This window comes from Nomia melanderi, chromosome 8 (assembly GCF_051020985.1).
Source record: "Nomia melanderi isolate GNS246 chromosome 8, iyNomMela1, whole genome shotgun sequence".
In the NCBI taxonomy this organism is placed as follows: Eukaryota; Metazoa; Arthropoda; class Insecta; order Hymenoptera; family Halictidae; genus Nomia; species Nomia melanderi.
Window position 1 is genome coordinate 9,129,698 of NC_135006.1, and position 24,222 is coordinate 9,153,919.

Sequence of the window (24,222 nt, forward strand, 5' to 3'; positions counted from 1 at the left end):
TCTTCATTTCTATAAACGAAATAAATTTTATGGTGATACTCACGGCAATCACAACATATAAATAATAGTAGAGATCGTTAATTTTAATAGTAGTTATAAATAAAATATTAACGAATAATAAATAAAGTATAAGGGTTGTTCTTTTAGAAATATTGACATTCAGAATTATGTGCTCTTATTTTATGGCATATAATAGATATATTTTGTAGAAGAAATTGCTATTCGAAACTTTTTGTAGACAATGTTAAAAGAACCTATAAATAACATTTAATTTCTTTTCATAAATTTGTTTTCCCAAATAAAAGTGCGTACCAGTGTGTATTACATACGGTAATTTATCTATTAAAAGAATAATATTTAAAAAATTAAAAATATTCCATCATTTGAAATTAATTTCAATGTCAATTTAATTAATTTCGTGTTTGATTACAAAAGCTTCCGAATTTAAATCGGAAGTCAATTGTAAAACGAAACATAAATAATTCTTCAGAAGAATACGGGTGAAGGATTAGTTTTCGTTTTAGGACATAAAGCTCTCTCTAGACGCTCTTCTTTCGTCTGAAACGTTCGAAGTTGGGGTCGTAATAGGAAATCTGGCACACATAAAACAGATTCTAACCTATAAAATGCCCTTCCTTTCAAGAGCCAACCAGACCGTGCCATTTCGACTAGTGAACTGTTCCTCAACTTCCGTTTATTTCCTTCTTCCGTTTCTTTCTTTTCTGATTTCGACTTTACGGGTTTCCTTTTACAGCTTTCTTTTTTTTATTGTAACTATCATTATTATTGTCGCTGACGAGTATCGTATAATTTGTTTCATAATATATATTGTTTCATAGTAATCATTCAAGGCACACGGAGAATTTGGAGACATAAACTAACTGAAAAATAATAAAGAAATAGTAAATCTTTATTCGAATTAATAAAACAGGTTTGTGCGTGTAAAATATAATATTGGTATTGTAGATCACATTTAAGACATAGTTCGATTTTACTTTTTAATTTCTTATATTTATATTTTTTATTAGCAGTTTTATATAGGCACTATTCTTAGAGGCTTATAATTAAACATTTTTTAATAAAGCTTGTAATCCATAGTATATACAAAAATGAAAACAATTTAAATTACAGTTCTATCTAATGTTAATGTCCATGCATTACAAAGATGTATTCTTTTTAAACATTTCTTAATCAAAAAATTTATTTCATTAAAGTCTTGCAGCGTAAATTTAATTATTAGTATCAGTTTTAACTATTAACAGGAATGTACTCCGTATATTCATTTAATCGAAATAGAATTATTTCTCTTATTTTGTAAATTTAGAATTCATTCTGTGATGAATTATTGTTGTTATAAACACTTCAATTCTTTCACGTTAAAGGTATGTAAATTAGACTGAATTTCCAGCTGTATGCATGCTATTTTTCGAAGACTGAAAAATTCACCCTGGGCATATTTTACTGTTACCTCCTAAAAGTTCGATATATTGAAACAAAACATGTCTCCTTTGTGGCAAGGTATTCCGAATCACAACGATTTTCGCTACTAACTTCATCAAAGCAGCCGCTGGTGACGGAGTTGGTACACAAAGGAGCTTGAGGAGGTAAATACGATCTCGGCTTTAACGATGACAACGCCATAAAGAATCGAATTTACAAGTTGCTCGGCCACCCTTCGTTCTTGTTTTGTTTGCGTTCTTGGACGATTACTTTCTTCGTTGAGCTTTTCTGAGGATTCACGTCAATGAGAAAATAAAAGCTAGACCTTCAATTGTCGACAATTATTCGATTATGTGTATCATATGGTTGCATGTGCGGTTAAATACTTTCTTAATTGTCTTTCTTTTAATTATTTATAATAACAATACCACAATATATTAAAGAATACATCCTAATATATAATATTACATAGTATATTTTATTTCTGTTAAAGATAGATTTTTTATTTACAAAGAATTTAACACGATACTTTAATGCAGCTGATAATGCAAGTCCTGAACTGCTTTGCACCGAATTCATTAATGCATGCCTAGTTCATATTTTACCGAATTCCACAACAATACTTAACAATATTTCTAGACAAATTACTTTATAGGAACTATGATCTTAAAAATGTGCACTTTAAGAATTACAGAGTTTATTAAATGATATGTAAAATACATATTTATATTTCTATCATTTCTGTTAAAAATGCTTCATTAAATAGTTCTTGAAACCATCAAATGATCAATTTATTAATTATCCACTAAAAACATATTTATTTGAGTAATACATTTTATGAATTGTGGAACGCTCAGAAAAACAAGTAATATCAAAATAAAAATAAATATAATAAATCGGACCTATTCTAATAATGTTCTTTTTCAATAAAAAAATGAATTTCTTAAAAGTTAAAAATTAATAATATTCTGAATATATTATAAATTTCATTTTCTTCATACGTATTGTCGAGTCTTTATAATTTGTCATTACTATAAAATCTTCTACAAACGATAAAACATTAATAAAGTATAATTTTCAATTTAAAAAAGAATTCTTGTCATCGACATCAACAAGTGATCGATTCAACATGAAACTATCCTATCATGATACACTAGCGTTCCACTCGGGATCCATCGCTGAAAAATCGCTTTCCACACGAAGCGTAATAGAGCAGTAAATCGCGTTATCATAAACAGTCGCTAATGTGTCAGTTGTTTAACTGCAGGTATATTACGATGTGATCAAAAGATTGATGGGTGAAAGTATAAAATTCAATGTTCCTAGAGTTATCTCGTCAAAATAAAATTCCGTTTTAATATTCAAGACTAGCGAAAGATAAAATCATGTTTGCAACATACAATCATCCAATGTTTCTTTCTATTCATCTTTCGATTTCTTCGATCGTCAAAGAATATTCCATTAAGGATGTGCGTTTAACAGTAATTAGAAGACAGCTACCAGTGCATTACATTAGCACTAGTTTACTGCGTCTATATTAACCGGCTTTTAGGTACGGGTTACTCATGTGACGCTGTCTATTAGTAAGTTCGCGGGAACTTGCGACGACGATGTAACAGTGGAATCCGTATTAAGTATTTTCGCCTGAAATTATTTCTATCGTGTACGCCGGCCAGATTTGATTTACCCTTGCCTGCGGTTGGCGATCTTGATTCGACGCTTCATGCGAAAAGTCAGGACCCGTTTATTATTGGAACAAAAAAAGAAGCAATAATAGTGAGGATTCCGCTGAATGCATTTAGCGAGTATAATAACGTGTAAACTTTCACGTCTCTCTGTTGGTAATCACGGCTCGCGATTAAAAACATGACGATGAAACAATTATTCACGATAGGAACACTAAGATAATCAATAAAACTTTTGCAGCTGCTTTTTAAATCTGTATTTATTTAGATTTTATATCCATGGAACCCAACGTACTTGTTTTTTAGAACCTCACAAATGAACACTTCAATCGAGAAATACAAAGTTCACTTAATTTCGTTATTAAGAATTATTTTCTCTCGAACGCAGATTTTCAATAATAGAGACCAACTGAAATTTAATACTCTTTTGTATCCACTGAAATATTCATTGATATTCATATAAGCTTCTGCGTAGACTTTATTTTGTATTATATAAACTTACGCGATCTTGTTGTGACAGAATATACATGTTCTGAATGGGGCTGAAAATTAATTGCTTCAAAACAACTGACCGTTGCCAACAGAAAACGATGCTGGGTGTTGTATATCTTGCGGATTAAATGAAAAACTTTCGATTCAAGGTTCACAGTGACTTGGAAATATAAAATGAAATGCAAATCAATTGAATATTCTAGTCGTTTCCGTTAACGAGTTGGTCTCATTAAATTGAATCGCATTTTTAGTTGAACAGTTTAACATTTTCATACGTAAAAGTAAATTTCATTGTATCATGACTTTCCGTTACATGCGAAAGTAATTATAACAAATAATAAAGTTATTCTAAATACTCTCGGATTATTATTTCTCTGTACTCTAGTCATTCGGTTAAACGATTGATTAAAAATTGTAACTGGCAGAAAGCTGCATGTTAGAAGTTGAAATGCACATAGCGACAAGTTGACATCAACTTTAGAAACTAGTTTCATTACGAAATTGTTGATGAATTGCATTAAACGATTCCACCTGACATAAGGACGATGAATCATGTAAGTATGTATGCGTAGTACACGGAGGCATCGTTGGACTGCGGCCAAGTTTAAAACTCTAACAGTACTATTCTGCCGAAAGATTCTGCTGAGAGATACGATAGGTCAATCTCATCTCGTTTATAGACGACATTGATGTTCTGTTTAAAGAGGGAAAAGAGTCGGTAAATCTCCGGCCGTAAAGGATGTTGCCGCGTTGGCATTTTTCCTTCACGAGCTAGGTACGAGAGGAAACCATGGTACCGCAACCGTCTGTCGAAAGGGGTAAAGGTAATTTTCTTTAATCGTTTGCGGTTCTATCTACCGAGGAATATTGTTGCCATTTAAAAGCATTAGAGTATGAGTTACAGTTGCGATTACAACCATTAAATAATTTCACACAGGTTTTCCCTCGATAATTACATTGGAATCGAAATTAGAGCAATTAACTCATTGCCTTTCATCATTTTAATTGACTATGACATTTACTATTTTTTTGTTCTATGATGAAAAGTAGTAATGATTAATAGTGATACGTTATAGTTAAAAACGAATTCATGCTAGCAGAGTAGATTTATAAACGTGCGTTACCCCTTCATAATACAGTATAATAAAATGTTAAGCTTACAACGTAGACTGAGATAAGAGTTGAGAAGATTCTTAAATATGATTAAGTTAATCTGCAGATTAACCTAAATTCAGTTTAGAAAATCGGGAATTAGAAGATTACAAATTGCTTCGAGGTACTAGATATTAAGGAAACTGTCAATTTAAAAAATAATTCATGAATTTTAAATTCGTCCCCCAATCCAAACTAGTTATACTTAAAAACTGGGACGATCGGTTTAATTGAATAACTTCCTTGAAAGATATTTTTCCTCCAGTATTGAAAATATGATGTTGTAAATAATATGTTGAAGAATTGCTTTCCAGGTTTTGGAGTATTTCTGGTGTTCGTCCAATTAAAAATGTTGTGTCACTTTGGATGGTAATTACTTGTTTACTTGCGTGCCAAGGATATATGTGTATACATATATTCTATTTATGAGCTCATAACTTGGAGAAGTTTTAGAACTTCGAAGAATTCTGTTGTAGTTGTATTTCGCACTGATTAAAAATGTTAGAAACTTTGGAAACGTGAATTGAAATTTAACGTCGCTGTTAAATTGGAATTTCAGCAGAATCTAAATTTTATTCCAGCTTCCTAGTATTCTCCGTGGTCGTTTCCCCGAGATTAAAAATTCAACTTTCAATTAAATACAATTCCTTTAAATAATTCTTAATGCAACTTGCCAAGTGTATTATAAATATAAAAATGTCTAATTTTTTATATACTTTGTAACTTCTCTCGCGACTGTCCTCGACAGAACAGCGTTACAGCTAATTATTTGTCAAGTGAAAAAGCAGTTCTAGATTTATCGTACGTCTATCTTTATTTTACAAATGAAATATTAATACTAATCAAATAAAATGCAATTAGAACGATACCTATTTAATTAGAAAGTATCTATCAATGTTCTTTTATTACTTTTATTTCTATTAAGTAATCTTTTATTACTTCTGTATACTCAATCCATTACTAAAGTCATGTCTACGTACTGTGGTAACCTTTGTGTACTAGCATTATCTCCCACAGAAATAAAGGAGTACAATAAAATAACTTAACACGTTGACCGACACGTCAGTCAGGTATGTATGACACAATTCTGTGTTCAGTTTTCAATCAGATATACAAGCAGTTTACCAAAATTTCGTTAATATTTCTAAGATATAAAAAGGTTAAAGAATTAATCACCCCAATAATTTGAACTTTTCAATTTCTCTTTCAACATATGAAAAGTGTATTTATACGGGTTTATTAGTCTGATAGATTAACAACTAACAGTCTAGATAAATGGAGACTCAGAAGAAATCGCTCAAAACTAATTTTATAATTCCATCATAAATTTTAAGAAATATATATCTTAGGAGTTCCAACATAACCGCGACTTAAAACAACCTAGATCTTTGAAAATGATGACGATACACGGATACCGTAATATTTCAGACATTGTTACACAGATATTAACAAATGAAACAGGTAAATATAAAAAGTCAGTCTCAATTTTGTTCCCACCGTCGCACCGTCGAGTGCTTGAATCGTAAAGCAGTCCACAGTCGACGGGTTGACCCCTTGCCGTACGATTTACTTCTCAACTACAATAGACTTCATCATTAATAATTTACTGGAAAAAAGAGAACAACTCTGGGTATATTCTACGTCCACTTTTGCTTTGAAATGTAATAATCGTTAACAGAAGAACAACATTTCATTTGAATTCGCAGGAATTCACTAATATTTATGCTCCTCGACTTCTCTTTCAACTCTCTTCGAGTCTGACACGTTATTACAAGGTAAAGGGGGGTTAAACAAATTTACTCAGTTTCCACAGGATTTTTACGGTCCCCGGTTCAGTAGCCGAGCGGGTCAACAAAGTCACACGCGGCGTCCCCTGCAGCAACTCTAACCTTCGTATCGGCATAATAGGTTGTACGTCACGCGCGATTAGCATGCTGCATTGGAAAAGAAGCGGCAATAATGATAAAATTTCATCGCGGCGTACACCGGTAAATCCTTCATCGCGACAGCCAATATAGATCCGAGGAGATTAGGATTTATCGATCGGTTTTAATGGGCGCGATATATCCGCGTCCTTTCGTTTCGACAGTGTTTCTTCTTCCCGCACGGTATACGAAACGTTTACGACCAGGACAAAGATGAGCCCGCCAGTTCCGGCGTGTTCTCGTGGGATCACGGTCCGTGAGTCGTGAGACGGTTTTGACTTTGCTAGTGTCTGTCACATAAACTCTGCTAGTTTACTACGGTTGGAGTAAAATAAGCTAGAGTCTGGGGTGCGTCTCACTTACGACTTCGCGATGACGCCGGTTGCCGGCGAGCGGTCGAGTATGCCGGGGACACGGGGAGAAGGAGAACAGGAAGACGTGCAAAAGAACCGGGGAACGGTAGAACGCTGCCAGAGAAAGGGAGACAGAAAGAGAGAAAGAGTGAGAGGGAGTGAGAGAGAGAATGAGTGGGGGGAGGGTGAAAGAGAGGGAAGGGAGAGAAAAAAAATACCGCGAGCTGTAAAGCGAACCACGTTTACGATCGTCGTTAAGTCCGCTCTAAGCGACCTGCCTGATTACATTGATGTTGCTCACCGCGAAAAGCAAAACCAACCCTCCGTCCGATGTACCGGCTAGTTTGAGTGTATACTTTGATCGACCGGTTGTCTCTTTCTTCGTTGATCCTCCGCTTTATTCCCTTGAAATGGGTTAAGATAGACGGAATTAGGTAAACGTTTGCGGAGGCTTATCGTGTGTCGTACCCCTGAAAGGCAGGGGCACAGTCTGTTACTCGTCGTAGAGCCTCCCGATTAACCGGCTTAATTGGGAGCTCGGATATATCGAGACCCAACAAATGATCGAGACCCGTGAAGAAATGATCATAGGCATATTTAAAATGCGTGCACCGCCTGCATACGGCTTCCGAGGGAAAGGAATTCGTGTTTCAGATTGTGACAACGAGTCAGTTCGGTTGTAAGCATAAATACGATGTCATTCGAAGGGTTCCGATTTATCGCTGATCTTTGTTGCCGCGGTTAACAGGAAGCTGTGGACATACTGGCAGCCGATTTGAAGCTTCGTTACCGTTCGCAACACCTTTTTCTTGGAAAATCGGAACAATTCTACACGTCTGTAATTATTGGCTTCGGTCGATGTTTCCCTTCGACTGTGTACTGTAATTAGCAGTGCAACAGGAAAAGGGATGATTCTATGCGCATGTAATATTTTTTTTCATAGGAAACTACGTTTGCGAGGGAATCGAGCACAATTATTCGTCGAATACCCTCTCGCGCGGATATGTAACTCCCCTGATTGAACACGCGGTTATAGGATTCTTCGTTTATGTGAGTGAAATTGAAAGTCATTTACTAGAAACTGACCTATCATTTCGAATTGCGCCTTTAATAAGTAGTTTGGTGTACGCTTTGACTAATTATTGCGTTTTAGAAGAAACATCTGCGGTGCGAGCGTTGTCTCAGTCGTTGCGTGCAGATATCCCGTTTCATTACTTGTTTATTGTGTTAAAATTACACTTGTAAATGATTTATCTTGCTAATCATATACTATTAACAGTTTTTCTTGGTGCATGGTCGTATCGCATGAAATATCGATGGATACGATTTGAAATTTGACACATCTTTTTGTGAAAGATGCTTTCATTTTTGGCAATTTGCCCCTGCCCAGCTCATCTTAAACATATGTGTCTTGTTTACTAGCCAGAGAATCGTAAAACCCGATCGTAGGGGAGGGTAGAGTAAAATGGAACAGTAATGTTTTTCATAGATAAGCAGCTCACATTTAACTGGTATCACATGACATGGTTCTAATAAGCCCTCGATGTGCACGGAAGATCACTTGATGGCTGGGCTGAAGAATGCAGGTCTGAGTGGCCGGAATGCAAGGAAGCTCGTCTGTTGTCTCACGCATTTTCGGCTCTAGCGTGCGATTGGTCGAATCAGTCGCACACACTAAGTCCGTCGCGTCACACAACGCACACGGTGAAAGACCCCTCTTGCTCCTGTGCCGTCCCGCTAGACATCAAGCGATCTCCCAAAGTAGTTTTCGATTGACTGCAGAGCAGTGCAGCAGTTATTTTTCAATTAAGAGCGTTAACAAGATATTCAGTGAAAAACGTTGTGACCTCATGTAGCTGTTTGAAGCATTTCTTTTTAATTTTCGATGAGAAAAATTAAAGAAGTTACCAAATTCTACGTCCCTTAAGCTGTATTTTTAATAATTAAGTCATTTCTTTACTTCACACTGAAGTATAGATTTAAAATTTTTTCGGATATTACAATATCTTTAAAAAATCGTATTTTTCTTCGTAACTATGTATTTTTATCGAAACAATATTTTGTTTCTTTATAGTCTAAGAATTTGTATGTAAGAGTTCCAAATAAAATTCCATGCATCTATTACTCCAGAAACTTCGTTATTATAATTTTTAAAAAAGCGTTCCATTTTACTGAGACTCCGCACAGTCGGGACCTTACATAACTGAGATGTATGATCGAGTCAGTAAATAAACTCGATTTGTTTAATTGTAGTCCGATTACACGTAAAGAATTCTTATGTTTAAACGTTGGAATAATGTATTCGCTTCTGTCTCTTGGGAAATGAAGTGTTTAATTAAATAGTGATCATGTTAGATTGGTGCACTTTGATATTCATGAGTATATGAAAAAAAGCATCTAGCATGTTAAACAGTTTGTTTTATTTGCGTGATTACACTTACGTAACTACGTGTAGTTACATAATTGTATGCCATAAATGAAGCAATTCGCGAATTTTCAAACACTTACCTTATGTCAAATATTTATTGGTACATAAGGTAAGGTATATATATGCTTAATTCGAATTGTTTCTTACATCATTATTTATAGCTAAAATACAATAAAATTGAAGAAGATTATATAATACGGTTCCGTTGTGAATGTCAAGTAGAAATAGCACGTAACACACAGGCATCTTGACCAGCCACAATTGAAAGTAAATACGCCTATTTACCGTCAGACTTACTTGATAAACAGATCGTATATAAAAAAATTCTATGCTCTGAACAATTTCCCTAATCCGATTATTAATTGCAGTTCTATCCCTTTAATAAAAATAATGATTATGAAAAAGTACGTGTCACACTTGGTTGATGTACTTTGCACTAAACATATTCAAAACAGAAATTCTACTGCATGCTCCGTAGACAGACCGTTCCATCCAGTTACACAGTTATTTTTATCTTATCTTCTGGTACTTCGATAATTGTGTTAAACATCTTTTGTAGTTCTTAATAGTACAATTCAATTATTCAATTTCGGTAGAAATATTATTACATTGAAAGCAAAAGTGTTCATCATTCTTATTCGTAGTAGAGTTATAATTTCTTCAATACAGATATTAAATCATCAAATACCCCCAAGAATTTCAAGTAACATTTATTTAATCCACCGTCATTGTATCGATACGATTTACCTCAGAACAAATACAATAGTAATTCGATTTATATTCCTACAAGCACACTTCAATATAATTTTGCATTAACCATACCGTGAACCGGCCAATGACCTATTTCAAAATTCTACGTTATCCTTCGTTCATTTAACTTTACATCAATTCCTATATTGTCCGATTAATCAGTTTTTCCATTTTTCTCTTTCCTTCTGTCTCTGTTTCCATGAACAAAAGATGTATCATCCAACTTGTTCACCTTTACTTTATAGTCAGTTATTTGACTGGTCACGGTAGAAATGCCGTGCCAGTATGGTTAGTGTTAATACCAAAATCTCAATGGAAACAATCAAGAGAACTACAAAAATCAATGGAAAGGAAAAAACAAACACTCTCGACGAGCGTGATCGTCGTTCCCGGTTAAATGAAATTAATTGAATGTATGGTGTAAAGTGTTTCGCTTCACGAGAGTTTCACGGTGCAAAAAGGCTGCCGACGCTCCCCGTCCGAAATCTCGTCCGGGGAGGAACTAAATATAAAACTATTATATAGGAACCTAAAAATTTCGTTCAATTACTTGGGAATAATTATAATGACAGGGTGGAAAAAAAATCATGTACGAAAGTACGGCCGGCCTTGACGGCGAACGTCGCCCCTATTCTCTAAGAATGGAGGCGCAATTCTCAAGACAAAGCAATAATTAACAGCAGCGAAGTGCGTGAGCCGACGCCGGCTCCTCTTCATCCTCTCCTCATCATCATCGTGTCTTCCCCGTACGTAACCAAGAACCGGAGAGCGTTAAGCAGTGTAACAGATCCGGCTCTCCTGGCAAACGGAGTTTTACTACTTTCTAACCACAGTCGCGGGCTACAATTAAACCCCCATAAAACCTCGTCGTAACTTTTTTGAAAGCAACCGACCGCTCTCTCGCACGTAGCCAGTTCCCTTCATTTGCTCGGCAAAAACCGTGCCATATTGCATCTTTAATGAAGTCTCGGGACGTTACGGGTACCGACGTCTTCCGGTGGATTCTAAACCTTCTCCCGTTCTGACCTCGTTGCCCAGTGGGAACTGAATTTCTTGAAAACGCTTATTTTCGGCACCCCAAACGCGCTCTTTGTTCGCGCGGCCGAAATCCAAGACAATAATCGAGCCTCTTCTCATCTCCCTCTCGGCTTTGAATTTATAGACATATTCATGCTTTTGAATGTCTTTCAGAGGTGCATTATTGAACGCAAGTATTTTCGAATGGTCGTTAATTTGTTGCCCTACAATATCCTGTCAGACTCATGGTAAAGATATAGAATTTAACAAATAAAAGTATCGTTTCATTCTTCCAAGTCCGAATTGAATATTATTCTTCTATTATTACTTGTAATGCTTATCAGTAAATGTAGACATAGACTAAGTGTAAAATTTTTCTCTTTTTATAATGAATTATGAACAATAAAATATCTTTGTCGAGCGCAATTGGGAAAGAAGTCATAGGACAAGGGGTTTAGGGCATATTCAAAGTATATACATAGAATATAGAGATTCGATGGTTCGTCAAATCAATTATATAAATTTTGTAACACAGCTTTAATTTTCCTCACAGTATAGAATGTTATTTGGCATTGACAAATGACCATTGGCTAGCGGAGCCACTCGTAAATGATACCGGCCGTTGATGTGTAAACACTTATCTGCTGGCGGCTGTTTAATAGTCTGTTCTCCCCTTGTTTTATAATATCCAGTCATTCGCTCGCGGTGGAAGAGTTTACTTTAAACGTAAGAAATGTGTTTTATTATTCGTTTCACATTAATTAAAGAAAAATACAGTTCCCCACTTATAAATATGTAACTTGTACAGTAAATTTACTCGTACAGTGAAAGTTAGTTTCTTTTTCTGTTGGAACGTTATCGAGTATGAAGTAACTTAGTTGTGAGATTTATCAGGAAAAGTTGTAATATAAGGGGTTAATGATTAATGATTGACTGTGAGAAATTTATTGACGGATCTTTTTATAGTGACGACAATTACGATCGTGAAATAACTAACTCTGTTTTGAGTAACACAATAATTACTTTGCCGTTATTATTTCAAGGGATTATTAAAATTTTTTGTTTATATAATACACTGATCGAGAAATTTTTTAATAAGCTTATTAGAAAAGTGTTAATAAACTTAATTGCAGTTTTGATATGAATTATCGGGCTGATTGTTTTTAAAAATGAGCGTATAGATAAATATATAAATAAGGAAATTGAATGTTCATAATGTTTTAAAAACGTAATGTTTTCTTACCGTTTTTTTGTACTGCGAAGTATGATTTTCGAAACGACTTATTATGATAATATCCAATATGAAAAGTGTAAAATTTTAAGATATGGAATTTCGAAAATGGTCTTCCATAAAAACTGACGGATTAAACATGTTTTCAGAGATACGAATTAAGATATATTAATTGCATTTTCATGAGAATATAAAAGTTCATATTGTTATTAGCACGTGACTCGTTATGAATCCCTGTTTTGTTGTCCAGTTACTGATCGTGAGAAGCTCTGGAATGCTGAGAAAGGATTGCTTTATCTCGATTTCATAGACAGTTAACCGTAGCATTTTCTAAAGTACACGTGTACGGACGGTCTCAGTAATTAAAGGATTGTGGTGCTTATATCTCACAACTGCTAATATAAAAGTTGTTTTAATTTTACTACCTCAAGTGTGCTACTCCGTCTTTACCATATTTGTAAACATAAAAACTTTCATTCAATAAATTCTGAAATTAGTACTTCTAAGAAAAAAAGATTAAGCCACGATTTACTGGAAAGAGCGAGAGAGATGGGCGTGGGAGGTTATCGACCTACAAATTAGAGATTCGAATGAAAAATTATTTCTCGTCTATGTAAACAGCCTTCAAATATTTGTTCCATTTAATATTCTCAGCAGAAAACTATGCATAACTTTAAAAAAGAACTTTTCTACATTAAAAAAGTTTCTCAGGATAAGGATGAGCGCAAACTAAAATTCAAAGAATTATTTGCTTAAAATTTGCTCTTTGCAATAAAAGAATATATTTGCTTAAATATATTTTACTATAAAAATATTCGCCGCAGCATCTATCAATGTTTATCGTTACTTCGATGAAAAACACGATATTCGTTTAGCTGCATTCTTAGAAAATGCTATTGGTCTCGACGCGGCATGTCAAAAATAATTATTTTAATTTGATATTGTAGATTTGAGGATACCAAAATTACATTTGCGTGACACCGAGCTGTAATAGGAGACTGGGAGAAGTCACGCATACGTGACACTGGTCGTTGAGTGTTAACTGTTCCTCAGGTTTTTTTGAACTTGACACATATTATGCTTAAAATTCGTCTATCTGTTTACAATTACAACGATTTCGTTTAATGTAGATACAGATATATCGCTTTAATAAATTTTATTAAAATTGAAGGGTTCAGGTTTTGAGATATTTGTTGTTAATCGGTATCTATTTCTTTGCTCTTAGGTCCAGGATAAAATATCATAAACAATAGATTTACGACTATCGATAGTATATTTTACGATATTAATTAAAAACATGGATAAACAAAATACAGAGATTGAAAATAAGCTGATCGAGAAAAGTGAGCAGAATGCCTCGTATTCGCATAAGAACAGGAATGCAAAATCAAGACAAATTCCCAAAGGATAAAGCACTCAATTCCGTTTTCAAACAGAAAAATAGAGATTGCTTCCACACCTAAGAAATCAGTGAGATAATAAAAACAAACCCTAAGAAAATTCATATTCAAAAAAGTCAAAAAATTCTTTGACTTAAGTTAGGTGAAAATGAATAAACATAATTTTCTCCTCATTCCCGTCAAAATTAAACAAATCGTGTACAAAGGGAAAGAAATAATTCCCGTTTGGATAAAAGCGGTATCAGGCGTATTAATAAAGTTTCTTCGTGGAACGGTCATAAGAAAATCTCGCGAGATCGAGATACACGAAGGGCTGTGCGAACCGTGCGACACGTGACATTCACCGCAAAATCAGGCCCACGGAGCATATTGGTCGGAAACGAGTCGTTCCTCAGCCTACGGCCAGAGGCTAAAGTTTAGCCGCTAAACCATCGGACGATTCTTGGCATTGGCCAAGAGGTTCCCGAAGTAGACGAGGGAGAGACGGTGCAGGCAAAGGAGAGGAGAGGTTGAAGAAGGAACCTGACAAGCAGGCGTGCGGGGCTTTAGCCGGGGACTGACGTTTACGGCTCAGAGCGGTCGACCTAGCGCCAGTAAAACTTGAGAAGAAATACAAGCGAAGTCCGCATCGACAGTTAAAGTCATATGCGCGAAAATACAGTCGGCCCTCTATGAAATACGACGTCTGTCGAGCACCTACCTCTGCCGAGCTAAGCCACCGGGGTCCACCCAGGGTATGCGTCTCGTTAATGAAAAGAACCCCGCCTCCTACTGATCTCCTCCATGGACTATAATCGAGTTCCATGACCGACCAAAAAGAATGGCCACCCGCGTTCAAGGAATCGCCTCGATTTTCCTCGCTGTTGTTCAGCATGGCCTGCGACTCGGGCCGATGGCCCGCCGATCGAACGTGAGCCACGACGATAAATGAGGGAAACATAAACTAGAGGGAACGCACGCGATTCGCGGATCGGTCTTCTGCGGGATTGTTTCTTTCGTTCGCGAAGTTAAACTGGAAGTAAGGAGGATGAGCAAAATTAACTAGGGGACATTTATTGTTCTCCATCCAGCCCCCCCTCCCAGGTCCACCCTCTTTCTCCATTTTTTTTACAGCCGCGACCGTTTCTTACAATTGCCCAAAACGACTTCGTGCATGACTGTGCGCGCACGCAGTCCTCGCGTAATTTACTCTTTGTTCTTGAAATTCTTACCATTTTTCTTTTTATCGCATTTTCATGGGGGCATCGACGATGCGCAACGCTGGGCGTTTCTCCGTAAAAGCGGGTATAAATACGGCGTCGCGCCGAAAACTTTTAATTGGATGTACGTTCCGAATTGTCGTGTAATCACGTGTCGAGCATCGTTAATAATTGATGGGATTGTTACTCGAATGAGGGCGTAAGGTTACCCGTGTTCTTTTTTAAGGATATAAGGTTCTGCGTATATTTGTATAAAGTATATTTGTATAACACGTTCAGTGTCACGAAAATTTTGAATATTTTGCATAGTATTTGTTATTTCGTATAATATTATTTAATTCAATTATTAATGATTTGGTGTCGCAATTCTTATATTGGGCTTAAATAATAGTTACTTATGTTGCCAAATATTTATATCCAACATCAATTTGCTTAATGTATTTTTGGAGGCTCCGGTCAGTAGGGAACACGATGACAGTCTACGTGTCAACGTGTACTTTAATGTAGTTGAAATTGAAAGAAGTGCGAGATTTTGAATTATAGGTTCACTGCTGTTGAAGCTGACGATGTTTGTCGCACGTTATATTTTATATAACAACGTTCGATTTTATTATTATTGTTGTTATTTATTATTGTTGTTAGAATCAATTTCTTACAGCTAGTTTCTTATGGAATGTCGTGTTTGAATGAACGTGTCTCGTACTCATCGTAAAAGACTCTCTAACCTGTTGATAAAGTTTTCGAACAGATTCTATTAGAAATAAGAAAATTTATATCCTTGTTAGTGCTTGATATATGGGAATAACAGTGGACGGTCAGGTTTGAAATTTTAGGCAGTGCGCCAGATATGACTCTATCTCGTTTAGTTTCTGAAAATCTTGGTGAAATACCGAATGGCAGATAGAACATTGTAATTTTATTCAGTGTTACGGATTCTTATCTGTGCTCAATAAGTTAACAAATTGAATATCAATTTTTTGTACTTACATTGCAGTTTATAAATACTATATACTGGATTATTCTTGATCGTTATATTTATATTTTTAAGTTATTTCTAAGAAATATAGAACAAGTTTTATGTATTAAATGTAATAAACAGATATTAAGTTTTCCCAATTTTTATGCTTTCGGTTGAATGTACCATTATTTTTTGTACCTCAACAATGCTCGTGTTAGTCCATTTTAAATTATTCTCTATTAAATTATTTATCAAATTTCTTGTATTTACCAGCAATATACATCGGAATTTATATTGCATGTTACATTAAATCGTTCGGATGTAAATAACTATTTCCAGCAGTTCAGTGTTTACAACTTTTCATACTATAATCTTTTATCGTATCGTCTAGTGACGTCGCGTCTGTTATCTACGTTCATTTTATATAAGTTTACTCTAACAACATAACAATGGGAAAATGTCGTATGACAATCTTGTATAACAACGGCTTATATAAATTTCAATCGTGACATAAACCTTATTCAAAATGTCAATCATATATGCGTTTAAGATACAAAACTGTACAGTACAACATCGACTTCAACGATCTCCTAACAGTCATGACAATATCGACTAGAAAAAAGACTGAAGTCGATCTTTCACGAATTTATAAATTTCACAATTTCAGATTTCCAGAACACCAAGGAAACAGTAGGGATCAGAATGATCCTCATTTCGGCCGAGTAAATTTGTTCCAATTAAAGTTCGCGGTGTGCGACCGTTAATATCACACGCAGAAAACTGTAATTTATTCCCGGACAGGCCAGTATTACGCTAAAATAAACAGAGATAACGTGGAAAAGATAAAACCCCAGACCAAGTGACCTTACCTTTGCCTGACGTGCTCGGCAGATAGGTATTATTTGAAGTATTCGCAGTGATTTTATGGCCCTCCCACCCCCGAGTTGGGAACGCGGACGGGGTAGAAGTGAGAACCTGCGAAGCACTTACCAGCAGACGATAAACTTCCACCCACCATGTCCGCAACGACCGTGGCCGTTTCCATTTTAGCTACGTGCCTGAATGTGTCTTCTTCTCCTTAGACCTCCTTTTACGGCTTTTCGAGCTGTCTCGGGACCTGCCTAGATCATCCGCCGGATGAAAGTTTCTGTCGAGAAAGCGGTTGACCAGGTCTTCGTACGAAGCGTATGAGTGCTCTGATTTTTCCTTGTTGAATTAGAAAGCAAGCGGAGTCGTTTAGTAATGTGTCGCCTATATAGAGAGCATAAATGCAATTTATTTATTCGGTGTCGAACGGGTCGCGTCTGGAAAGGGGTGGCGACGCGTTGCAGATGCGAGATTGCCTATCGCGAGCGAATGTGCCTGTGACCGGCTACCTCCTTTATAAACCGCACGCGATACTTGCGTTTTTCTTAACCCCCTTGCTTTACAATTTCTATTACGACTGCTCGCTCGCCAGAATTATTTTATAGTTGGCTACACTGGGGTTGGGTACTCTACTTTTACTGTAAGCCTGCTCCTACTTTGAACATTGAGTATTGCCGATAGAAAGGTAGCATTGTGTTTGTGACTGTGGAGAAATGAATGATGCTCGAAGTTGTTAACTCTTTCTCTTATAATATCCAGTGAAACTCGTGATGACATTTGGAAACTGGGTCTAATCAATGTAAAGATTGTTTTACTTCCTTGAAGTCGAAATTAAATTTATCTTTCCTTTATGAAAATTTAAGTTTTTTAGTAAACGTAAACTTGCAATGAAGGTAGGATTTTTTGTTAGTTAATCATTAAGAATCATAGTTATCGTAGTACTGTTAGAAATGTGCTGTAAAAGTTGCTTTTTGTAATTTACAAAATCGTAAGTACAATCTGCTCTTATCTCTAGTACAAAGTAATCAAGTAGTTTGTATAAAGCTGTTGCAAATATTTTTAGAATACGTAATAGTGAACAAAAAATACTGGATAATTAGAAGAACAAGAGCTTTTAGGAAAGTTTATGAAACGAATTGACCAGTGTCCAAATTGATGGTAGTATCGATAACATATGAGCAGAAATGTTTAAATAAACAGATTATGAACTTACTAGAAATTACTACATTGTTATAGCGCCTTTTAGCATTTATTTTTTTAATTTCTTCATAAAGAAGGTCTTCTGAGATAGCAAATTAGGGTAAGTGTCATACATATGTAGTTGTGTGTCGTAAAATCGTTTACAAAACTTTAAATGCATTTTTCTCGGTGCTTAGTTGTTCAACCTTGTGCTACTTTTTTTCCCAGAAACTATTAGTTTGATCGGTTTGTTCGCTTAATCGTATAGTCAATATACAGGTATGTATATTGACGTTACGACAGATTTATTCAAGAAAGCAATGAATTCATGGGAATAATTAAAGCACGGCAATTTTAATATACCGATATATCACGTTTTTATACATAAAATAAAGTACTACTTTTGTGAGATGCATTTGGTAAACACGTTTTATGCATTTCAAACATTTTTAAGCATGCTTTTTGTTGTTACATTTCAAATGTAAGGAAGGCATAAGAATCAATCTGCTGTCACTCGAATGTTAATAATTTAAATGTTTCTGTAATATCTTTCTTTTTAAGCGGTCGTCAATAATGCATAGCGTCGAGGTTTCTTCGACTGAAACATCAAAAACGTAACAAAAAAATTGTGAGGTGTCATAATTGTAAATCACAATTTTATGAGACACGTCATGGTCAATCGCGAGAAGGCCGCTTTGAAAGAATAGAATATGAATTATGAATAGGTACATACTTGTGCCGCTTTTCCTTTTACTCAGCTTTAATCTTTCTAGAATATTGTCTGCTTTGGGTTCACTACTGTCTCCTGGATCCGACTATTTCATCTTAAAGCATGGACATCGCCTTTTTAAAATTTTCTAATAATAGATGCAGTGTTTCATTCATTATTGCACCTTTCAAATTTTTATATAAAGATTAAAACTAAAATGCATGTATCAATATGTACGTAAAGGTTCAGTCTTTAAAAATAAGAATGTTATCGCTTAGAAGTAATAATGAAGTTGAGAAATATTATTTCCATCCAGGGACTAAGAAAAAGATAAATAACAAATATATAATTAACTTTTTTACTAGAGATTGCTTTATCATCTTTCATCGGCCTATTATGATTTCGAAAAAAGCGAATACATTAACAACAAACATTTGATGTTTATGTAATCTTCATAGTCTATAAAGAAAGGAAAAGATTTTTCAATCTGTCGTGTCATTATTTTAACTTTATTATTTTTTGTTAGTTATTCGTCACAATTTTAATTATACACGATGACAAGCATCCATTGATATTTTCTTTTACTAAGGACGCTAACTTCATAACATATCTACAGAAGATAATAATAATTGTGGTAACTGATAAAGGTTTTAATTCGTATAAAATCAATATAAAAATTGATCCAGAATCGATACTCGATATATCGTTATAAACATTGATTCGGAATCGTTTCTATGAGGATGTGAGTGTTTCTTGTAAATTACTAATTGAATTATTAACTGCTTTCTAATGTGAATATCAGCGTACCATATTATTGCTCTTTACTCGGTTAGCAAGTGAAAATGACACGTGTTTGCGATTAAAGAACCTGAAATACTGCATTGATATTTAGTTTTATCTGTTATTGTCGACGGATCGACGTAGAAATATTGATTAGTAATCGGCTGTCAGTAATAACTTGTCTATAGCAAACCTCTCTTCGATGCATGTAATAACAATTACCGATAATTACTCTGCTCCTTCATTGGAGGACGAGATAAACTAGTGAAGACACGATGCTTGTCGCATATTAATTGGGTCGATCTGTATAATTAAATAATGTGTCATGTGTAATAGTATTTGTTATAAGGAAAATTATCTAAATTAATACACGTCAATATCAAATACGAAAAAAAAAATGTTTAAACTCTCTTTCGTATGCTAATAATTTTATTTGATATCTTACAAAAATAAACATTGTATTTACTTCATTATTGTTACAGTTTCCTTAAAATGTGGAAATTTAAGGAAAATGTATTTGTTTAAATATTGAGATATTTTTAAAAAACATTTTGCGCTTACAGTTCAACACTATTTTTATTATTTCACTCGTTGTTACGTAAATACGCGAGAGAACTGATTTGTTTTATGGTAATGCGTTTGCTATAGAAGCTTTGATGGTCTGAATAAATGCCTAAAAAGCTACTGTTACCAGTTGTTACATTATTTATCTTATTGAAACAAAATTTAAATACAGTGAAGTTTCATCCGTGATGGCCTCAAAGGATTAAATAGTAGTCTTTTGCCACGAGTCCAGATCTAAAATTCAAATGCTCCAGGTATTTAAATAACGATATAAATATACATGTAGGTAATGGGGGCATAATTACAATGTGATTACAATGGAAAATAATAAAACACCCATTTTAATAACATCGGGTAGAAGTAAAAACGAATCTGAGGTCTCATAAAAATCTTAACTCTACTTTTCTTTTTTATTGAATTTTAACGTTACTTTAATTTCATGGGTCAAGTAATTAAGAATGTCATTAAGGGACATGATACATTATATACTCATAAATACATAAATAAATAAATATATATACATATATTTACACTAATAACAATATCAATTATTATATATTGCAATTTTTGCAACACATAATTTTTTACTTCGAAATTTCGTGAGTATGATTTCTTAAGTAATTAATGCGAGAGAATTATTTTTATAAACAAAATATATTTTTGTAACGATAAAATCATATAGCATGTATCACACCAATGTCCTTTTCAAATTAAATTCATATAACATGATGACAAAACGAGAAACACAGTATTAAACATTGACTATTCAACATTTATCGCGGTCGATAATATAATTTATAATTTTCAATTTCTAATATCTGACGGGTCATAATAAAAACAGCAACCCCGCAGTTAACTTTATTGTTTCTTGTTACGCCGCCGAAAGAGGAGCGGCGAGCAAAGGAAAGGGGGTAGGGTGAGCGTCTTGTGACTCTCACGATGGTGGAAAGTCATGAAAACGGGACGAATCGTAAAGCCGCGAGACAAGTTGGTGAACCAGAACGGGATCCGAAGAATGCGCAATGTAAATATATATATTCCGGGACGAACGGGAGAAATAATACCAACAGCCTTCCTCCCTCTAAACGAAAGCGGCGTCAAAGTAACAGACGATCGTTCGACCGGTCCACTTTACGAGTGGAAATAATAATCCGAGCAACGTCGATGGGTTAAATATGTGTAACATTTGATGGGGTCGTCTCGCATAAGCGTTACGAGTCTCATTATGAGACCCATTAACCGGCTTCCTTTTCCCTCGATGTTTTCCTTTCTTTCATCCCCTGATTTCTATTGCCTAACTGGCGTTCTTTGTTCCACGATTTGTTCGGTACAGTAAGACCTCGATTAACTCTTTCCGGACGAGAATTTTACAAATCTTTGAAAGCTCTTTCCATAAAAAAATTGAATTATGTATCGAAATTTTGAATATCACAAAAATAAACCGCGTAGCTATCGATTTTAGATATAACAGCTCGAAGTCGTCATTACTTAATTGCATAAAAACAATTATAATACGTAAGATGACTAGTGTTGAACAAAAGTATTTAATAACGTAAGTAAGTTGATAGTAGTGTAACGTAATCGTTGTGGTTTTAAATAATTAACAATTCTTTATATTTATCTTCGTTACGAAAGAATAAGCGTTATGTAAAACCTTCGAGATTTTCGTGGCAGTTAACCAAGTCAACCGAGTCGTTATTTTTCGTGATCTAGATTGTCCAGTCTTGGTTAAATTGGAACTCGGTAACTCGGATTCTTAACTTATACTTTATCGTATGGAATATATAGAATAGAATTTTACATATATATTTTGAAAAATTTCTTTTGAAATCTTCATTTGGCTGGAGTGTTCGGTCCGATTAAATTGGACAATTGAAATTGTACTCTATTTTGTAAAATGTGATTTTGGGAAAGTACATTTTTCAAGGATAGAAAACCGAATTATTTAAATATTTGAAATCTGCTGAATATCTGAAAGGGGGATGCAACATTTTCTTTTTTAATTTTTGTGTAATGGTTGGAATATTTAATGTATTGACATTACATGTAATGTTATAATAAATTATAGTATACAGCAATTAAATAATAAATAGGATAGCTAGATTTGAAAATGCTGTACCTTTTTCAGTTTGGAATGGGCATGAAACTTTGAAGAGTTGTTTTGTTTTTAATACCATTTTAAATCACAAATAAGAATAACTATATTATCATGTTATCCTATCACATATTTTGTTTATACTGAATACTGTAAATTCAAGCTTACAAATATGTACTAACAAACGAGGTATATTTATAGAAAAGATTGCAGACAAAGAATTTTTCGGAAAAAGGAAGAAAGTGTAATAGTTCATTGAACGTTATGTCATTTTCCAATACTATCAGTATTATGGATAACTGCTATTATTAATGACTACTTACAACAGCCCCTGCGGTAAGTTTCCACTTAAATCGTATACTAGAGAATACGAATGAAAAGAAAATTCTTCAATTTTCTAAGCTTTCTACAAGAACACTTTGAATATCCACATCACAACAATTACGCGCCTAACAATCAATAAACAAAACAATTACATGAACAATTAAATTCACGTTCCAATAACAATACGTGATCCCTCGAGTCGAACGAGATAACCCGATTATTCCCCAAAATCCGTAGTTGTCGCGCGCCATTCTCCGTCCGAGCTGGGGAACTGAAGCTGTGAATACCGGTCGTACTCGCATAAGTTCGCCGATGGATGAATGAAAATTCAATTCGATATTCGTCTCGTCGCAGTTGAAGATCTCGAAGATCCCCTTGTTATTACGCGGCTCGAACGTATCGTAGCTTATTCATCGAGAGGTTCTAAAAGCGCGGAACAGGACACGAAACGGAGAGGGTGAAATCGCCCGGAAAGATCAGCAGCAAAGCGGACGAGCGGGTGAGCGGAGCACCGTGAAGAGGAACCGGTGCGTCTAGACTTTCGAAAAAGTCAGTGGCAACCCTCCCCGCTGTGGTGGAGCAGGAAACCGGGACCTGGTCTCGCCGGGTGAATGGGGGGTGGATGCACGTATGAAAACTAAGTCCCCGGGTTTCATTTGACTGGCTTTACGAGGGAGACATAAAATGGATTTTACTGTCGGCTAGTTCGCCAGTTCTCGAGTTGGTAACATTACTTTAGCGAGCATAATATACCCCCTCGGCTTTCTTCCCCTCTCCTACGTCTTTCTCCTTTCTCCTTCACCCCTTTCTTCTCCTTCCTACGAGCGTACCGCACCGTCGTATTCCGTACGTCCTCTCTTCCTCTATTCCACTTCCTCTTTCCCATCACCTTCTAACAGTTTTCGCCTTCCGCTTTCGCCGACCTGCTACAGGTCCTTAAACCAGCCCCTGCGGTAAGTTTCCACCCAGCCCGGTGTAAACTTTTCGCATGAGAAATGTCTTGCCGCTACCAGATTTAATATCCGCCGGATAAACCGGCACGCCAGCCGTTAATTTTCTTTCGGATTCGTTTCCTGCCGTTCTTTCTGATCGCAGTTTCAACCCCCTGCGACGCCTTACTCTTGATTCCACTGCTCTACTGATCTTTCCTCGCGTCACGCAATTACTCTGGGGATTTTGGTGTGAAATTGTCAATTCTTGGCGAATTATTTCGATGAATATCATTTCAACGAAATCATAAAATCTGTTCGTCCGAGGTTTTCTTCACCTTGTAACTCTTGTGGGAGTATCAGTATCGTTCATTGATGCAGAAACTTTTGTATTTAAAATTGTTTGCATGAATGTTTAGTTTGAAAATGTAAAACGATGCGATTATGCACAGGGAATGGATATTTGATGCTGTTTTTCGATAATTTTCCAAGAATTTACCGAAAGAATTAATATAAATGTGTATTTAAAAATTGAAATGTTGTGCTTCATGCGCAAACAATTTTGTGAGGGAATTCTAAGAAAATTGAATACTATATTTTATTATTAATACTACGTTTTATTTTGAAAGATTCAAGTTCTATTAGCGATGATAAATTAATACTATATAAATTAAATAAATCAATTACTCAATGCGTATTTTTTTCTTTTCTCAAAGACATAAGATTCTTGTACAACAGAACTTTG

The 24,222-nt window shown here is 35.1% G+C and overlaps 1 protein-coding gene across 6 annotated transcripts in view; it reads left to right on the top strand.

Moving 5' to 3' along the window:
- Positions 1-24,222, top strand: part of dsx (transcription factor doublesex) — a 173,194-nt gene that overhangs the window by 133,420 nt on the left and 15,552 nt on the right. Inside the window, exon 6 of one of the 6 annotated variants that reach the window (XM_076370066.1) lies at positions 7,991-8,082. The exons of the other annotated variants lie outside the window; for them this stretch is intronic. The gene's annotated coding sequence lies outside the window, so the exon portion shown is untranslated. Of the gene's footprint in view, positions 1-7,990; positions 8,083-24,222 lie in introns of those variants that run through there. 6 annotated transcript variants of the gene reach the window in all.